Genomic DNA, 18,633 nt, shown 5'->3' with positions numbered 1-18,633 from the left:
GCTTACCTGACGACTGCTCGGTCCTCACGTTCTGTCGTATCTCTAGGTCGATCGCTTCCTTCTTAACGCCGTGTTCGGCCATGCTTCACCCAGTCCTACCAACGTAATCGAATAGGGGTATCGCTGCTATTGTAATCACGAGCGATTTGAATGGTTCATATGGCTCTGAGTACTATGGGACTTAACATCTGAGGTCATCAGTCCCCTAGACTTAAACCTAACTAACCTAATTTGACATCACACACATCCATTCCTGTGGCAGGATTCGAACCTGCGACCGTAGCAGCAACGCGGTTGCGGACTGAAGCGCCTAGAACCGCTTGGCCACAGCAGCTGGCTCGAGCGATTCGCCGATTACTTGAATGGGCTTCTTTGAGCCCAAGTCCTCGTCCTCTTTGAAATGCTGACAACTGCGTATTGTTCATTCATCAGTTTGCGTGGCATGGTACACGGAATGAAATTCTCAAAGATTTCATGTCCTAGTATCGACATGGCCCCTACCTCTATCCTTGCCAACTGCCACTAACTGCCCAGTAAAACTGCGCTGTAGCGTCATACATGTATTCATTGGCCGCCAAAGTTTACTGTTTTCTATTTTCCGTCGATAGCTACTTGAATATCAGTTAACGGCCAATTTGTATGACTCCATCGTAGTGCGTCATTTTTTGTCTTAGAGTGTATTTTCGTATCTGTAAATTTCAGTGCAGTATAATATAGTAAAACTATTCGAAATGTATGTTGATTCTCCTGTTACAGAATTTTGTGGTGAGTGAAATTCTGTAATTATCAGAAACATGTGTGTAATGTGTGGACGTGTGAACGGTCCGCATCATATTGCAACTTTAAACGGTAGAAGGTCTTCTACACTGATGTATGTGATATTTGCAAATTAACTAAGTCTCTTTATCGTCGTAACATTTTACCAGTCTTCAAAATACAAACTTGGGTTAGCTCTCAGTAGCTTCTATTTCAAAATTTATTTAACATGTAAATGGTTTTCAGTACTACTTCTACTTAATGTAATTTAACTTCCTAATTATTTGTGTGGAGCAGATTAATACTGTAGTAGATCGAATACTGAATACAGTACTGGTAAATCTACTCCATTACACGACTACAAAATTTCAGTAGTATAGATATTCATAGGTATGTGAACATGTTTTACCTCGGAACACGTTCTCACATTTGGAAACACTTTCCTCTTCTGGAGTCATTTTTGTACATTCAAAAAAGATAGCTGTATACAAGAATTAATACCATTACTTAAAAACAGAGTAAGAAAACATATTAAAACTTTGATTTCAGGGCTGAATAGAGGCGAAAGTCTGAAGAGTGTTCCGAGGTACAACACTCTCCTCTAGCCCGAGGCCTCAAGAAATAGTTAACTAAGTAATGAAGTTTGAAGGGAAAAATTGTGTAGGAAATGTTAAAATGTAGGTTCAACTGCCTTTTTAATGTGTAAAAAAGAATAAAATTTACGCGTTTAGACGGTCAAGTCTCTATCTCGAGAAATGACAGAAGTCATGGGATAACAATATGCATTCATAAAGATGCCTCTAATATTGGGTACACAATGTATAAAAGGGCAGTACATTGGCGGAGCTGTGATACGTACTCAGATGATTCATGTGAAAAGGTTTCCGAGGTAATTACGGCCCTAAGACGTAAATTAACAGATTTTGAACGCGGAATGGTAGTTGGTGCATGGAATGTACCATCACGGAAATCGTTAGGGAATCCACTATTACGAGAACGACTTCGCCAAAGTTCTGCCGAGAATACCAAATTTCAGGCATTACCTCTCACGCAGTGGCCGACGGCCTTCACTTAACGATCGAGAGCCACGGCCTGTCTACATAGTTGTCGGTGCTAACAGACATGCAACACTGTGTGAAGTAACCGCAGAAATCGGTGTGGGACTTACGACGAACATGCGACGTAATTTGGCGTTAGTGGGCTACGACAGCAGATGACCTACAGGAATGCCTTTGTTAACAGCAAGATCTCGCCTGCAGCGGCTCTCCTGGACTCGTGACCACATCGTTTGGACCCTAGACGATTATGAAACCGTAGCCGATTTCAGTCCATGGTAGGGTTGGAGTATAGCTCTGAACCCACGAAGCCAGAGAGCCAAATTGTTAACAAGGCACTGTGCAAGCTGGTGATGACACCATAATGCTGTCGGCTGTGTTTATGCGGAACTAAACCGACCACTGACTGGAAATGGTTGTGTTCGGCTACTCGGAGACGATATGCAGCCACCTCATGTTCCGAATCATGTCACGGGGCCGCAGTTGTTTGAGATTTGTTAGAAGAACAGTCCGGACAGTTCGAGGAAATGATCTGGCCACCCAGGTCTCCCGATGTGAAACCCATCAAACATTTTTGGGACATAATTGGAAGATAAATTCGTCCACAAAATACTGCACCCGCAACACTTTCGCCGTTACGGACGGCCACAGAGGCAACACGGCTCAATGTTTCTGCGGTGGAATTCCAACGACTTGTTGATTTCATGCCACGTCGAGTTGCTACACTACACTTGGCAAAAGGAGGTCCGACACGACATTAGGTGGTATCCCATGACTTCTGTCGCCTCAGTGTACAAGAATCCCTAATAGGGCCGAAGATAAACTATATGTATCTTTGAGATGTAACTCCACACGCCGTCGCCTGCTTTATCAACTGACAGTGACTGAATGTAAATCTCAAGAAGACACACTATCAAGGGAAGTAATCAATAAATTCTAACGTTCTTATGATTCAGCTTGAACACTTTTAGAGATTGTTGTATAACAGTTCTGGTGATGAAGGACTGACTTTCGAAATGTGAAAATTTTGTTGTGTTTTACACTGTAAATAAGTGATTGTGCCTTCAACTTAATATACCAAGAGCTCGTGTTTACTACGGATAAAATCAAAGTTGTATACGGAAACGAAGATTACAGTAGACAGGTTCAGTTTATATGGAGTGCAGTAGGTACTCAGATACGAAAATACTTCCACGAGATAGGCTAGCGTGGTAATTGCGTAAAACTAGTCTTAGGAGATAATTAGTACAAGCATTAAAAGCTTAATGCAGCGGAAGCCTTTGCATTATGCTCGATGCTCTCACATTGTTGCCAGCAAACGCACTGCGCCTATGTGTGTGAGAGAGAGCGATCCGCTTCTTGGCTGTATACCATCCACCAGGAGGCAGGGCCTCAACCACACGGCTCTTCTGATTAATGCACGGGCAGACCGCACAGGGTGAATTATGTAGCACCGAGTGGCGCCCCGACCGCGTTTGAGATGAGCAGTGGTACAGGCTCGAGCGAGGGTAAGCCGGGATTCTGACTGGCCACGCTGAGGATGCATGCAGCGCGGCGCCGGCGAGGTCCTCCGGGGCTTCGCAATTCGTGAGAGTTCCGTCTCTCCTGGGGTAGAACGCCGATAAGCACTACTTTGTGTAGAGGGAATCTGCTACCGTTACGGCTACTTCAGCCGATTAAGGGCGACGGTGCGCTAAACAGAGTTGCGGGTGGTCCGTTGCAGCCAGTTTTGTGTGGGAGTTGCAGGCGCAATGCGCGCAGCCTCTCAGCAAAGCCGGCCTCTCACGGGACGTGAAAACACACGTGGTTACGTCACAGCATGAAATTCCATGTACTACTACACTGCAAAGCTTGAAATAAAGAATGTGGCATGTCAAATTTTTGCCTCTTGGAGAAGATCGTGGCCAACCAAATGAGAGATCATTTTACGCTACAAGCCGAGGGCTGGAGCCGCAATATTGTACGGCGTTAAACATCGTATTTGGTGGATTTTCTTTCTCATGGAATACTTGGTATGAATATAAGCTGTTTCAAGCATCGGAAAATTGAGGATATCTCGAAAACGCTTCGTTTCAGCTTCGAATTTTTGTAATATATTGACAGGAAACTACATATCGATAAGTAAAGACTTCATGAAGTTGATGTTTCTAGTGTTATAACTCGTGTACTACGAAAGTAGAGGGTCTCATTGCAACGGCTCGGTGATGCTCTATTAAAATCGCGTCTTTCTGGTACAGTTTTCATGTTAAATGACAGATGATGACATTTGCAGATACAGTCTTAACTGAGTGCATAGGACACAGGAAGACTCGAGTGCTCTGTCGAAATTGCGGCTCAGTGGATAGCATCGGAGGCTTTGCGTGGTGGGCAGTACGTTTGCGTAAGTCTCAATAAAAACAATTTTTTTCACATTTTATATTACAAGAGATTCTGAGCCTTCCTAATTCATATAATAGTTGTGTTTTCTCAGAAATCGATGTTAATTACTATAAATAATGTATTTGCTGCAATCTTGTTGTAAATGCGGAATTTGTCTCCCTAGTGGCCAGAAATCTTACTGTGACTGTCAGTGTACGTCTGAAAGTAAACAAGTTGCACACGTGAAGCTGTCAGCGTGCTTCCAGTTTTGCGGTTGGTTAGTATGGATTTGTACACCGAGAAATTTACACAAAAATATAGGGATAGACCTGATTTGTAAGTGGGGGGACTTCAGAAAGTTAAGTTGCACGTGCACAACGTTGAGTGATAAATTGTTAATGGAGAATATATGTTCTGGGTTTACTGCAGGCACATTTCTGCAGAGGTGCGGATAACAGGATTACCACAGTAATGGAGGGACATTGCGCGGCTGGTGGAAACGTAGAGCAAACGTTAAAACATGTGCTGCTTCTTGTGCAGCTGAGCCCCCTCATACCCTATTATCAGCCATTGTGGGACGTGACGTCAGAAAGACGTGTCACTCGATGCCACAGACGCCATATTGGTTTCGTTGCGTTTTGCTGTTTATGTGTTATAACTTACAGTATGCTGTTTCATGGGTATGGAGCACTGGAGAGTTATCACGAACATATCACTCCCGGTACAGTTTCTTACAATTATATGTCAGTTAGTGTGGTTTTGGTGGTAAATTACTTCATTAGATACAGAGAACCATATGAAAGTAAGAGGGCATACCTTCGCATAGTGGTGCACTCTACGGTTTGGAGAATCGGAGGAGGCTGGTTGGCGTAAAAAAAAAAAAAAAAAAAAAAAAAAAAGTCAAATGGCTCTGAGCACAATGGGACTTAACTTCTGAGGTCATCAGTCATCAGTCCCCTAGAACTTAGAACTACTTAAACATAACTAACCTAAGGACATCACACACATCCATGCCCGGGGCAGGATTCGAACCTGCGACCGTAGCGGTCGCGCGGTCCCAGACTGTAGCGCCTAGAACCGCTCGGCCGGGCTATTGTTTTCATCTCAGTGTTTTCAACACATTACGGAACTTTCTTATGTACTTAATACAACTGCAGTATTCGATATTATTTACATATAACAGAGCACTCTCTCAGGAATGAGTGTGTCGCGTGGAAATGCAATCTTTTTATCCATTCAACCGTAAGACTGCTAAGAGGGTCTGTATCTATACTTTGGTTTTAGATCAGATGCAGTGCAGAGAATAAAAGAGATTACACCACTCATGTTCTGTGGTTTACGCTGCAAACATGAATTATTTAGAAGACGATACATTGTTCACAATATCGACCACAAGACTGTTCGATTTTGTGACTTCCGTCTTATTGGACAACAAAGAATGAAAGTACTGCAAGTGAAACGACTAGCAGTGACAAAAATGTTGTTGCTTGTCATAAATATCTGGCCGTGTTTTCCGAATGTGTGGCGATTTCCGAGGTTGTGATGAGACAGTTCAAAATGGTTCAAATGGCTCTGAGCGGTCCCGCGGTTCCAGACTGTAGCGCCTAGAACCGCACGGCCACTCCCGGCGATGAGACAGTACCGTAGGAGTTGTGCTTAAATTACTGCGAGTGAAATCCTCAGCTGCTGCTTCTGCAACTCCCGACGGTCCACTCTCTTTTGTATGTTGCTAGAAAATATGTTTTTCACTGATGATGAGCAGGTTCAAAAAAATCTCCGCTAACAGTGCTGTCTCAGTCACGCTAAGCTTACGCGAATTGTGCTGCTGGAAACGTACAAGTCATTTTGACATCACTTCCGAGTCCACCCCCCGGAACCGCGCAGGTTTTGAACTCATGTGAAATGTAGTCGAAAGTTGAAGCACGCGTGACGGTACGATTCTTGGGGACAAAACGTCTAAATTTCTCACAGATTTACTCGAAATTCTGGCGATATACACTAAGTTTTTCATATTAGGTGCATTATGCTGCCACCTACTGTCAGGTACTCCATATCAGCGATCTCTGTAGTCCTTAGACTTCGCGAGAGAGCAGAATGGGGCGCTCCGCGGAAGTCACTGACTTCGATCGAGGTCAGGCGATTGGATCTCACTTGTGTCACATGTCTGTACGCGAGATTTCCACACTCCTAAACATCCCTAGGTCCACCGTGATAGTGAAGTGCAAACGTGAAGGGACACGTACGGCACAAAAGCATACAGGCCAACCTCGTCTGTTGACTAAAAGAGATTGTCAACAGTTGAAGAGGCCTGACCGACCGACATCGATGCCTCTTCTCTTGGCAGCACTCTGTGAAGAATGGGCTGCCATTCCTCAAGAAACCTGCCAACACCTGATTGAACGTATGCCTGCTGGAGTGGAAGCTAAGGGTGGGCCAACACCATAAGAATTCCAGCATTACCGATGGAGGGCGCCACGAACTTGTAAGTCATTTTCAGCCAGGTGTCCGGATACTTTTGATCACACGTATGGTCTAAATTCAATGTTTCGTCCAGCTGTAGTGCAATGGTGCCAACATTTTGACCGAGACTGCACAGATGTGGATGATGTGATCTGGAGGTCTACATCTTTCACCATGCGATTTCCATCTTTGTGGTAAACTGAAAGAGGATCTGCCGAGAAAAATATTTTCCGGCCATGAGGACATTCACGTAGCGGTTCTCGAATGATTCGGTGCACAAAGAGTGGATGTCTGTAGTCGAGGAATTGGTGGAACGTTCAGACCGTTGTTTACAGAGATTTTGTGACTATGTTGAAAAACAGTGTCATGTATCTGTGTCATTTCCAGTTGTTATGTCTAGACAAGACAGCCTAGACACAATGAGAGGAAGCCGAATGGCACGCGCTTAAATTCACGCAGGCTGGCGTGAGGTCTGAAACAGGATACGTAATGAATGCTATAAAGAAAAGTACGTAGCTTCTGGAATACTTAACTTTAATCCACATTTGTAGAACATCGCTCTTGATGATACATGCTTCATATAATAAATATCAATTGAATACCGCGCCTTGCTAGGTCGTAGCAATTGACTTAGCTGAAGGCTATGCTAACTATCGTCTCGGCAAATGAGAGCGTAGTTGTCAGTGGACCATTGCTATGAACGTCGGCTGTACAACTGGGGCGAGTGCCAGTACGTCTCTCTAGACCTGCCGTGTGGTGGCGCTCGGTCTTCTATCACTGACAGTGGCGACACGCGGGTCCGGCGTATACTAATGGACCGCGGTCGATTTAAAGGCTACCACGTAGCAAGTGTGGTGTCAGGCGGTGACACCACACCAGTGTAGTGCAGCATTCAATAAATAAGAAAAGTGTATTTTACCTATAATGAATGTTGCTGAACTGCGTGACCGTTCCTTTATAGGGTGGAATAATGATCGCTGTCAATCATAATACAAGTTGATTTTAATTAACACAAAGCCAGTTTCGGGCTTGTGCCCGTCTACAGGCGGTTTACATTCGCTTACATGTTTCCATACTGAGTGTTGAAGATCGCTGTTTAAATCAAAAACAAATAATGTAATGATGACTAAACAGACACAAATATTATAGTACTTAAATATATCTGGTGTATCCATATCGGTTTAGTATTACATATCACACTTTTTACGAAAATACTTCGTTTTTTAAACGTCAGATGTTTTTTAATATACGATTAAAAAAGAAATATTTTTGTATCACATGTGATAGTGATCTTCCGACTCGATCTTACTGTTCAAAAACCAAAATCAGGCACGAACTGAAAGTTGGATTTCGCCAGAATGCTTCACACAGTCGAATAACTCTGTCTCTACTCGATGCAGCTGGCTATAAACGGAGTACGAAATTCTGCGGAAAGTTTGTAAAGTACTTACACAACGCGTCGTTGCCTGGCCATAAATTTTCTAGCTGCTTAACTTTGTATAACATTACGCGGTTCAGAGGACTCAGTGACGTAGCTTCACTGCCGGGCCGGCCGCGGTAGGCGAGCGGTTCTAGGAGCTTCAGTCCGGAACCGCGCGACTGCTACGGCGTGTGTGATGGCCTTAGGTTAGTTAGGTTTAAGTAGTTCTAAGTTCTAGGGGACTGATGGCCTCAGATGTTAAGTCCCATAGTGCTCAGAGCTGTTTGTACCATTTTTCACTGCCGGCTAACTACCCAGCTCAAAGACCCGTATTACACGGTCTATCATCAAAGAGGTTCGTCAAAGATTTTGTCAAACTTCTTCGATGAAACTACTTCAATGGAGTTATTACACTATTGTCAAAAGTTTCGTCGTAGTTGTTCGTGAATGGACGCTGAACAATTAATCATCTTTGCAGTAGCACTTTAAGTAATGTTAACGGCACTGCTTACAAATAAAAAGAAACGGAAACATATTTATGTGGTGCCTGTTCTTTCGGACATGTCCTAAAGAAAAGAATCCATTTTCATCCAGCAGGGATTATGAATTAAGACACAAAAGTGTTACAGACATTGACTGCGAGTGGGCGTTGTCTTAAATTAACGGGGAAAGTTGAAAATTTGTGCGGGACCGGGATTCGAAAAGGAGTCGCCTGCTTGTGTGGTAGATGCTCTGACTACTAAGCCATTCGGACAGTGTGCATCGCAGCTGCAAGGACTGCCTTAACCTGCTTCCCGTGAGATCCAAATTCTCAACTTCTACACACGCTGCTATTATAGTACCCTGCCCATTATCCTCACTACTATCGGCGTTTAGCCGATTCCCGTAAGAATTCAAGCCTCGTGTGCATCCGCACGGAAGAGGTCATTATACTTATATGGAAAAGGTGTCTGTTCTTTCGGACATGTCTGGCAACACCAGCCATGACCTTCTTCTTCTGTGTGGATGCACACATATTCCCCGAATTCTTACGGGACTTGGTAAGAATGTCTTCCACTAGCAATGAGTGTGTTGGGGTGGGACACTACGAATGTAGTGTGTGGACATAGAAAGTGAGAATGTGGGTCTCGCGAGAGGCATGCGCGAGATAGTCCCTGCAGTCGCACTGTCCTTCGTGCCCTGGGTGGCTCATATGGATAGAGCGTCTGCCATGTAAGCAGGAGATACTGGATTCAAGTCCCGGTCGGGGCACACATTTTCATCTCTCTCTGTCGATATGTCAGCTCCCGTTAGCAGCTGAAGGTATTAATATAATTCTAACTTCGAAGAGATCATTGGCTGTCTGCGCCTTAATTGTCCAGATTGAGTCACCTAAAACTTTCACCACAAATACTGCGGGAATGGGAAGTGCTATTGATGTGCGGTTTCACCAAAATGCTTTTGCAGTCACGGTCCAGTATTGTTAGCCCAACAACACATTGTAATAATATTTAGTCAGTGTAATTTTTGTGCAGACATACACTTTTTTCAATGAAACAATGCCTACTGACATTAACAAACAAGAAGAAGGGTAAATTAGAATTGCAGTCCGCTCTCAGCCGTGGCAGCGTGCGGACGGCCCCACGCGCCGGCCGGTGCTCTGCCGCCGGCGTTGTTTATTACCGCGTCGTAGCTTTAAAGGCTTGTGTCCGTCCACCGTGAACAACATGTCGAGCGCTTACCGCCGTGCGACCCTTAAAGTTTCCTTCCCAGCTGAACATGCGCGGCCACGTGCACATGGAGTTGAAACGTTCCTACGAGAAGAAGTTCGTTTAGATCCTAACCACGTTCTCGGAATCAATTTTTCGATCACGAGTAGTGTCGTTTATATTAAAATGACAAACACCGAGGTGTGTGAAGATGTTATTCGCCGAATTGCCAATGGACTTAAGTTCAAATACTCTGATGGCCACGTCGGAGCCGTAACACTTGAACTCGCAGAGTACGGTTAACGCACGATTAGGGTGTTTGAACTACCTTTTGAAGTGACGAAGGACGAAGTTGTCTCTGCGTTACAACCATATGGTAACGTCATCGGTTACGTAGAGGAAAAATGGCAAACCTTCACGACCTACCATGTCCTTAATGGTGTGCGTCAGGTCAAAATTTAACTGAAAAAACATATACCATCATACCTGACAATTGGCGGGGTGCGAGCCATTGTCGTGTACGACGGCCAACCCCGAACATGTGCGGGTTGTGGACAAGAAGGCCACGTCAGATCCGCCTGCATGCGACGCCGCCTGATCCAGACGCCGGTCGGCGAGGAAGCGTCCCCAGCCGACCGGGGATCCCTGTCACATATACCAAGGTTGCCCAGGAAGGTAGCACCTCTACACAGGGCCTTCCTGCTCCGTCGGCTGATCAGGTAGATGCATCCGCTACTGAGATTCCTTCTGAGGTGCCACAGAAGCCAGATCCTGACCTGCCGAATTTTCGCAGCACGGTGACTGAAAATGCTACAGACAAGGGAACCTCCCCATCGCACCCCCTTCAGATTTAGTTATAAATTGGCACAGTGGATAGGCCTTGAAAAACTGAACACAAATCAATCGAGAAAACAGGAAGAAGTTGTGTGGAACTATGAAAAAAATAAGCAAAATATACAAACTGAGTAGTCCATGCGCAAGATAGCCAACATCAAGGACAATGTCGGATCAGGAGCGACGTGGTCCCGTGGTTAGCGTGAGCAGATGCGGAATGAGAGGTCCTTGATTCAAGTCTTCCCTCGAGTGAAAAGTTTAACTTTTTATTTTCAGGCAATTATCAAAGTTCAGGCAATCACACATAATCAACTTCGCTCTCCAAAATTCCAGGAGATGTTCAGATTTGCTTGCACATATGCAGGATTTAAAGGTCTACACACGGAAAAATTTGAAAGTGTTAAAAACATATGTTTTGACAGAGCACAGGGAAACCTATGCGACTGTGAAACTGTTGCGTTCATTTGTTGCAGTTTATGTGACGAACTCTTATTTTTTCATCACTTTTTTGGGAGTGATTATCACATCCACAAGAAAACCTAAATCGGGCAAGGTAGAAGAATCTTTTTACCCATTCGCCAAGTGTACAAGTTAGGTCGGTCGACAACATATTCCTGTCATGTGACGCACATGCCGTCACCAGTGTCGTATAGAATATATCAGACGTGTTTTCCTGTGGAGGAATCGGTTGACCTATGACCTTGCGATGAAATGTTTTCGGTTCCCATTGGAGAGGCACATCCTTTCGTCTACTAATCGCACGGTTTTGCGGTGCGGTCGCAAAACACAGACACTAAACTTATTACAGTGAACAGAGACGTCAGTAAACGAACGGATAGATCATAGCTTTGCAAAAATAAAGAAGCTAAACTTTTCACTCGAGCGAAGACTTGAACCAATGACCTCTCGTTCGACATCTGCTCACGCTAACCACGCGACCACGGGGCTCCTAAGCTCACACTCTCCTTGATGCCTATCTTGCGCATGGACTACTCAGTTTGTATGGTTCAAATGTCTCTGAGCACTATGGGACTTAACATCTTAGGTCATCAGTCCCCTAGAACTTAGAACTACTTAAACCTAACTAACCTAAGGACATCACACACATCCATGCCCGAGGCAGGATTCGAACCTGCGACCGTAGCAATCCCGCGGGTCCGGACTGTAGCGCCCAGAACCGCACGGCCACCGCGGCCGGCCCTCAGTTTGTATATTTTGCTTATTTTTTTCATAGTTCCATACAATTTCTCCCTGTTTTCTCGATTGATCTGTGTTCAGTTTTTCAAAGCCTATCCACTGTGCCAGCTTATAGCTAAATCTGAGGGGGGTGCTATGGGGAGGTTCCCTTGTGAGACGGACGTTGATCCGGGAGTGGTACCTACTTCTGCTTTCCTTCTGACTGGTCCAGAGTCAGACGAAAGCCACCCGCAATCGAACTGTGAATAACATGTTCGAAAACAAGGATCGCCACGAAAGAGAAAGAAACGTAGCCGTACGCCCCCTGATGAATCCATTCTACGGATGGATACCAGGGATGCAGACCAGAAGATGGACGACAAACCGCTCTTTGATGACCAAAAGTCTGATGCGAACGACCCGCCACAGGCGACCACTGGCAACGACCACCCCTCCTTACTGGCGCCGTCACCCCCACAGGTCGACGTTGAAGAGAGCCTATCCGCTGAGCCGAAAACTACGTCTCCTCTCCACGTGGATGATGTGCACAGCCGATGCCCTCCCGCAGTATCAGTCTCCTGGGCAGACGAGGTGGAGATAGAAGGGACTGGGGTGGACAGTGCTGATAATGGGGCGCCCCCATCGGTTGCGCCCGCACCCGCGCCCGCAAACTCTCCACAATAGCAGCCTCTTCAGCGTCCGGCAAGATCGACGACCTCTCGCTCCTGAAGAAGAAGGAGCCCCACCTGTGCCTGTGGGACTCCAACACCAGCATTATCGTGTCGCAACGATTAACCTCGCGACCATTCGTGCGCTCCACAAACTAGCGCTGCTCCGCGATATGATTTATGATGCGGACATAGATATTGCGCTTTTTCAGGAAGTGCATATCGCCGATTTTTCACCACCACATGGCTTCACGACGCATCTTTCTCCCGCTTCGGACACTGGTAGTGGTGTTGCCATCATCTTACGAGAAGGTCTTCCTGCCGAAGATGTCCTATACCTCCCCAACGGCAGAGGTATGGCCCTTACACTCTTTGGTGTGCGCATCGTCAACATTTACGCGCCGTCGGGCTCCAGCTACCGTCGTGAACGCAATGCCTTCTTCGCGAATGAAGTTACACCCCTTTTTATGGGACCACACGATGACTGTGTCATGGGTGGAGGTTTCAACTGCACCCAGCGACCTCAGGATCTATTGCCGCGTCACTCACCATGCACAGCTCTGGAAACAATCGTCACACGACTACAATTTGTCGACACGTGGAGACATGTTCACGGTGATCTTTTGGCCTTTACGTACTACACTGCGCACTCCTCTAGCGGACTGGATCGCATCTACATCTCGCGATGTACACACACTCGACAGGCTGAAATCTGGCCTGTTGCTTTCCCAGATCATGAGGCTTACTTCTGTGATGTTGTTCTCACAAGGCAGGCAGTATGGCACGGACGTGGTTTATGGAAACTGAACACGGCACTTCTTAATTCACCTGACTGTCGACTTGTAATAGAAGACACTTGGATCACATGTAATAGACGCCGTCCCACGTATCCGTCTACCATATCCTGGTGGATCCAGTGTGCAAAACCTGCTCTTCGAAAAAACTTTGATCCGGTACAGCAAAGGTGTTGTCGCCTGGAGGAAGAGCACTATGGACTTTTGCTACAGAATCCTACGAGAATGCTCCACGATGCCAGCCTCCCCTGAGCGCCATACAAGGATGAACCATGTTAAGGCCCAAATCTCCGATCGCATGCGAAGGCATTTGGAAGGAGCGATAGTACGATCTCGTACTGCTGATCGCATGCCTCATGAACATCCGTCGATGTACCATATTATCCAAGAACGCCAAAATCGACGCCGAAAATTGATTCACGTCCTAACAGACCAAGAAGGGCGTCGCTACGTAATCCAATCTGCAATAGGGAATGTGCTTCACACCCACTACCTGCAACTCTACGCCGTAATTCCACATTCCCCAGAGTTGATCGAGGGAGTCTCACAGCTCAACTTCGGTGGTATCCCAGGAGATGCGGCGATTGACTTGATGTCAGAGGTGATTGATGATGAAGTCCGCGATGCGATCCGGGCAGGAACCATCAATCGCTCCCCAGGACCCGACTGTCTTCCCCTAGAATTTTATCGCACCTTCCTTGATTTGCTAGAGTCCACCTTCACCTCAATCTGTCAGGAACTGATGTCTCCGGAAGTAACTGTGCCGGACGCTTTCATGGAAGGAATTATTATTACAGTACATAAACCGCATGGTGGCAACAATATCAGTGATTATCGGCCCATCACCCTTCTTAACAGTGATATGAAAATCTTCACTCGCCTTTTGGCGGCACGACTTAAAAACGTTGCCCGATATGTTGTGTCACCAGACCAAGCATCTTTGGGAGGGAATAATAATATCCGCACGGCTTTATGCCGCTACAGGGATATGATCGCCGTTATCCAGGCACAACGCCTCTCTGGGGCACTTGCGTCTTTGGACTTTAGCCAAACTTTTGATAGGGTTGACCATTCGTTCCTTACGGCCGTTCTCCACCATATGGGTTACCAATTCGCCGTTATCACGGTAGTGATGCGCCTTCTGCGGGGTTCCTCATCCAGGATTATGTACAATGGCAGACTCACTCCTTCGATAACAATAGATCGATCCGTACGTCAAGGTTGCCCTCTATCAGCGATTCTGTACGCCTTTTCGTTGGAATCCTTGCCATGTGGACTAAGACAACGTTTGGTAGGGTTATCCATGTATCGCTACCGATTCTGTTGCGCGGCCTATGCTGACGATGTAGCCATCTGTTTACGTAATGCCGACGATGTTCGAGCTGCTTTGACGTGGGTAGCGACTTAAGGTGAGGCGTCGAGTAGCTCTTTAAACGCACGTAAGTCACAAGTTATGTTCATTGGGACGGGACTTCCCGTGGAGTACGTTACACCTCTCACCACCGTTGATACCATTCGCTGTTTGGGGATAGATTTTTCATCTGATCTCCGGTGTTCAGCCACCATCAACTGCAGACGCCTCCTTTTAATGATCAGAGGATGTCTTATGGACCATCGCCTTCGATCCCTAGATATTCTCCAACGAGCTCGGTATGTCAATATATATGTCGCATCCCGAGTTCCCCATGTAGTCCAAGTTCTACCTTTCCCGCTTACTGCGGCACGTCGCATGTTGGCAGCGATGGCATCTTTCGTCAGCTCTGGGCTGTTGTTCAAAGTTAACTATGCAACCCTTACTCTTCCCCGTGAACGAGGTGGGATGGGTCTGTTTCACGTGCCGGATAGAGCTCGCGCCCTATTTGTCAGCTCCCAGATGACGGTATGGCCTCACTAGTCTCCTCCTGTCGGCATATACGCGGGTCTCACTGTCAGCCCCAGTGATGATCTCGGATGTTCCGGACCAGTCCCATTATATAAGATACTTCTTTCTTGAACTCAGTTATATACGCCTTACCCTACCAAGACAGCTTTTACTCAAGACAAAGGCAGTATACAATGTCCTCCAATTAGGTCGTCCACCTAACCCGATTGAACAAAAGTTCCTCCAGGTTGACTGGCGTCATGTATGGCGCGCGGTGTTCGCCTGTTACCTTGACATGAATGTTCAATCTGTCTGTTACCTAACTGTCAATGCTAAGCAAATCAACCAATCTCGCCTTCATCGTATCCACCTCGCCCAATCACCTCTATGTTCCACGTGTGGAGTGCCAGACAATGACGAACATCGGTTTGTTTGCAGACCGGCGACGGATGTTTGGCAATTGATTCGTCGTATTGTGGCTTTTCTAACGCGGGGCATTCCGGGTCGGATTACTCCCCTTTTATTATTATTTCCGGAGCATAACTATTTTCCTCGGACAACGACCAATGCTGTGAATCGGATTCGCGGACATGCCATTCACTACCTATCTGGACAAACTGTAGACTCTGTACTCGATTTTTGGACATACTTCAATGACCGTCATTATGTCGTTGTCCGTCACCCAAAATACAGACAATTTTTCTCGAACTTCCTTGGGAGTGCTTTGCACGACCCGCCTCGCAGCTGGAATGTGTTAAGCCAAGAGAAAGGAAGGTTTCCTGTTTGAACCAATGAACGTCTCTGAACAATTGAACAGAACACATCAATTTCGAGAAGACGTGACTCAACATATTACCAGCGGGGCGCAGAAGGCCTCTGATCAATTACACAACAAAAATAAACAAAAATAAAAAATAAAAATAAAATTCAGAAAAAGGAAGATTTTGTTTGTAAGGATAGCCCTAACCTTGAATTCCCATATTTCCCCTGGTATCTAGGCAGCTCTCTGGGCTAGGTTTAGTTAGGAGCCAAAGCCTGAAGTGGACCAGATTTTTTTTGTTATAGGATGAAAAGTGGCGGCGGCACTTAGAAAACACACACAAAAAAAATGGATAGAGCGTCTGCCATGTAAGCAGGAGATCCCGGGTTCGAGTCCCGGTCGGGGCACACATTTTCACCTGTCCCTGTTGATATATATCAGCGCCCGTTAGCAGCTGGAGGTATTAATATAATTCTAATTTCGAAGAGATCATTGGCTGCCTGCGCCTTAATTATCCAGACTGAGTCACCTAAAACTTGCACCACAAATTCTGCGGGAATGGGAAGTGCTATTGATGTGCGGTTTCACCAAAATGCTTTTGTACTCACGGTCCCGTATTGTTAGCCCAACAACACATTGTAATAATATTTAGTCAGTGTAATTTTTGTGCAGACATACACTTTTTTCAATGAAACAATGCCTACTGACATTAACAAACTATAAAGAAGGTAAAATAGAATGTCAGTGACGTTTGTAGCAGGATTCACGTGCGAGACGTATACAAGATATCGTAATTTGAAAAGTTCCTACAATGACACTTGTACAATATCTGTGGTAGTACATACTAAAGAACTATGCAACTGCATAAACTAGTTATGTGGGTTCCGACCGGTAGCGAGAGAACTGACCATAACAGGTTGAGTTCAAAATGACGAACAACAGCGGTAATATGCGCTTCCTGTCTCGGACGGAACGACGCTGCACACGTGCTAGTATTTCAGCGGTGTCCGACCAGGCTGTAGAAATACGTCGCTGCATACCATCGGGTGTAGTTGGTATGTTCTCATAGACAGCATCTTTCAGATCCCCCCACCCCTCCCCCCCCACCCCAGAAAAAAGTCTACAGGCGTCAAATGCTGGGAATGGCCCCACCGCCGGCCGCGGTGGCCGAGCGGTCCCATAGTGCTCAGAGCCATTTGAACCATTTTTCGGTTGACATTCGTCAGCATTATTTGCTGTTCTACAGACGATACCCAAGTACAAGTTTATGGACAGTATGTGTTCCTGATGAACTCGTGAACAAGTATACATTGTACACTCACTTAAGTAATGGGCACTTTTGGGCGAGGAAATGTTTTATGAAACTTAAAAACGCTGCACATTTCCCCAATATGGAAAGATGTATTCGGCAAATACTCAAAAAATGTAAGGATTGCCAACGTGCTAAACACTTTACTTTTCAGACTAGACCACCATTGTCACCCATAATACCGAAAAAGCTAAAACATCTAGCAGCAACAGATTTGATGGGTTCATTACCAAGGAGAAGGAATGGAAACATGTTTAGCTTTGTAGTTTTAGAATTAACAAAAAGTATGTCACTTTGACCCCTTTGAAATGTGCAACTGGTGTAACGATCAGTAAGGCACTTTAGCGTGATTTTCTCAAGCAGATAGGACATGTAGAAAGATTAATTTCAGATAATGGGCCTCAATATAGATCTAAAACTTGGTTGGCGACTTTAAAAACACATAAAATTAAACCCATATTCATATCTAGGTAAAAACCAAGCGCCGATTGTGCAGACCGAACGACGAAGAATATTGGAACATGGTGTCGTCTGTACTGTAGTTCATGACATACTGCATGGGATGCCAGTTTACATCGTTTACAGATTATTATTAACGAAATGATGCACAGTACTACACGTTTATCACCAGTCACAGTGCTTAAAAATAAAAGCCATTGGATAGGGTATAGAAGTTGTACAGGTCCCCCCATCCAGAAGACCATCACACCAGCAGATAATAAAATTAGCACTAAAGAGCACTGAATGAGCAGCTGCAAAAAGGAGGCTCAGAGCAGACAAAGGTGTGTCCATATAGGTACTCACTGTGGGACAGTTGGTTCTTGTTAGAACTCACTGATTATCTAAAAAAGGAAAATAGGCTTTCCATAAATTCTATCCAGTATATAAGGGACCCATGTCAATTAGTAAAGTGGTTCAAGCATATGCAGTAGAATTGTTGATCCCAAGAATTTGAAGAAGATATAGGTTTACATCATGTAAGCCACCTAAAGGCTTATAATGAATGATAATTCTTGCGGTGGTCATACAGAAACTAGCCATGAAAACTGAAATATAAATGGATCACAAATGATACAGCAGAAGAAAGTAAATATATTTGAGGTAGCAGCAGATCTCAAGAGGCAGACAGTATGAGCTACAAACATGTAAATATGCAACTATAGATACAATAGTACTAATCATTTAAATCATCAAAACAGGTTAGTATATAAAAAATAAAGGAAAACTAATTGCAGATGTGCTAATTAGCTAACCTACACATCATCAATCCATACTCATTCAAGAAGTAAAGTTTCTTCTGTAAAGTACAGAAAAAACTATTTAAATGTTCATTTTGTATTATTCATGTAACTGTTCAAATGTAAAGGTTATAATACATATAGATACAGAAACGTGTAAGTGGTAGTATTAAGCAAAAGTCATTCTAAAACAAATGAAACAAAGAAGGCACACGACACAACGTCACTACAATCGTCTGGAGAGGGGAGCCTAGCT

This window comes from Schistocerca americana, chromosome 6 (assembly GCF_021461395.2).
Source record: "Schistocerca americana isolate TAMUIC-IGC-003095 chromosome 6, iqSchAmer2.1, whole genome shotgun sequence".
Classification (NCBI taxonomy): Eukaryota; Metazoa; Arthropoda; class Insecta; order Orthoptera; family Acrididae; genus Schistocerca; species Schistocerca americana.
This window is presented reverse-complemented; position numbering follows the sequence as displayed.